The sequence below is a fragment of the Clinocottus analis genome, unplaced genomic scaffold, assembly GCF_023055335.1.
Source record: "Clinocottus analis isolate CAN_PGR_092001 unplaced genomic scaffold, fCliAna1.0.p SCAF_28, whole genome shotgun sequence".
Classification (NCBI taxonomy): Eukaryota; Metazoa; Chordata; class Actinopteri; order Perciformes; family Cottidae; genus Clinocottus; species Clinocottus analis.
The window spans coordinates 1,160,596-1,163,095 of record NW_027176020.1 but is presented as its reverse complement, the minus strand read 5'-3'; the positions used below and the strand labels follow the sequence as shown (position 1 = coordinate 1,163,095).

At 41.8% G+C, this 2,500-nt stretch overlaps 1 protein-coding gene across 1 annotated transcript in view; it reads right to left on the bottom strand.

The window, feature by feature from the left end:
* Positions 1–90, bottom strand: part of cbr4 (carbonyl reductase 4) — a 2,875-nt gene extending 2,785 nt beyond the window's left edge. Inside the window, exon 1 of the mRNA XM_068592766.1 lies at positions 4–90. The gene's annotated coding sequence lies outside the window, so the exon portion shown is untranslated. The remainder of the gene's footprint in view (positions 1–3) is intronic.
* Positions 91–2,500: the final 2,410 nt, after the last annotated feature.

The following is a 2,500-nucleotide window of genomic DNA, read 5'->3' as shown; positions in this document are numbered from 1 at the left end:
CACCTCGTGTTCGGCTGCTGTTTCCCGTCAGATAAACCGTGTTCCTCCTCGGGACGCAGGTTTCTCCTCGTTCAACTGGGCGGCGCCATCTTGGTTCTGAGTTCCGCTGCGACGCTCGTCGTGAACCGCTAGATGGCGCGGTGGAGCCACCGGAGTACAAAGTACTACAACCCGAGTACAGGACAGTACTTGTGCTGTTGTACTGAGTGTTTCATCGACTTCTCATTATTTTTTTAAGAAGTTCGACACTCCTAAAATAGAGAATAAACCGGGAAACCCTCAGGTACGGAAGCCGAGAACGGTCGTAGCCAATCAGGTGGAAGAACCTTTAATTAGATACCATAAACATGTTAATAATTTATACACGTTAAGATGTATGTAATGCCCAATGCTGCCAACAGGCGATACACTACATGTAGTTTATTTTAATTTAATCACAACAATGTGTAAACATGTTATCCCTGTTTAAAATCATGTTTAATTATGCAGTACGTTTACTGTGTGTGTGTGTGTGTGTGTGTGTGTGTGTGTGTGTCTGTGTGTGAGAGAGAGCATGATTTGTATTCATGTCTTCCATCTTTCACACCTTACTGATCTATTTATGCTCACCTCTTTCATGAATACACACACGCGCGCACGCACACACACATCCTGAGATAAAAATAGTAGATTGCACATATTCAGACAAGAATGTTTTCTTGATGATTTTTGGTGTATTTTAGTCATCGTCACTGCTGTTATACACACACACACACACACACACACACACACACACACACACAAGTGTGTATATATGTAAGTGTATATATGCATTTCCACCATATATACACTTACAAAAACACTCTTACGCACACACAGACAGACACAAATGTGTGTCTGTCTGTATGTATGTATGCATACACACACACAAACATACACACATATACTTACACAGATAAACACATACACACACATATATTTACACACACAGTGTATTTATGTGTAAAAGTAAACACAGCAGAGTGGTCAGAGACAACAACACAAAGTGTGCGACAGAAACATGTACACATCGTTTGCGCTGGATAACTCGTCTCCATGGCAACCCCTCCTCTCCGGGCGCGTGTCACTTCCTGTCAGCGTCCCTCCTCTCGCCTCGCCGCCCGGCCGCGAGGCGCCGAGGCCGTTCTGCTCCCAGAGACCACGAGGGACTAAACCATCACACCGGACTGGTTTCTCTACTGGGAACCCACAACAGCAGCAGGAACACGTTTCACTGGACACTCTGGATCTTCTGCCTCCAGAACCTCTGGATTACAGGACACGGTCCTGTAATCCAGAGGTTCTGGATTACAGGACCGTGTCCTGCTTACAGGAGACAAGTATGACCTCATTCAGACACATTCACTCTTTCATCCCTGCACATACGAGTGATTCACGACCTCATTTATACACATTTAGTCATGAAAACATGGAGGACATTCATGTTTTTTCAGTATTTTCTGATTCATGGAGGGAAACAAAGATGTAATAAATGTAAAAACCTTTCACAGATATGTAAACATGAAAAATCTGGAAACATTATTCTCAAAAATGACTAAAAACAATCCACAGAGCCAGAACAAAGTTATGGAAACCATTAGCTTTTATTTGTTATAGAGATATTTGTTTTTTTTTTACAAAATGTGCTATTCCCTCAAATACTTCAGAATAATTTTCACATAATAGATTTGTGCCAAATTTCAGTTTCACCATTTTCAGACGTACAAACAGACTAAATACAGACGAAAAAAAACAAATCAAGTAAGTCACCTTGGCGTGAGGAGAGTTAGTTGAGTTGAGTCAACTCAACGTGTTGCAGTAACTGGAACCTGTAGTTTATGAGCTGTGAGGAAACGCGTCAGGTTTCTGCTGACAAGCGAGCAGCCGTGGATCCGTCTGGATAGCGCACGAGTATGAACATTAATAAAAAAAAGGCGAACCCGTGAAATGAAGACGACGGGTTGGCGCGGAGGTCGTCGCGGTGATTGCCAAGACGACGTCAGATTAATTCTACATCAACTCAAGAAAGACAGAAAATACAAAATAAAACAATAAAAAAGGCCCTAACAGTGATTTGTACCATCCTCTTTCCCACAAACACCCCAAACAAACTACAACATATTCCAGCAGTCAGTTACACAGTGGTCCCCCTTCGATTAACAACAATACTACAAAATAAAAGCCAGTAAGTTCATTCTCAGAAAAGCCTAATTTGGCACCATTCAGTGATTGCCTCTAAACGGCCTTTTAAAGTGTTTAAATACCTCGCGGGAGATCAAGAAGTCATTCCATGAAATGTCGCGGAGTCCACTGAGGCGGATCGCACCCAACGAGTACCTTTATTTTGAAGGATTTCAACATTGAGATATTTTGATCCGATGAAAGAAAAAAAAAAAAAAAGCCCGTTTCCTTTTGTTAGGTTTCAAAAAGCACCCACAAAAAATAATCCCCTCAAATCAACAGACATGTTACAGTAATTCAA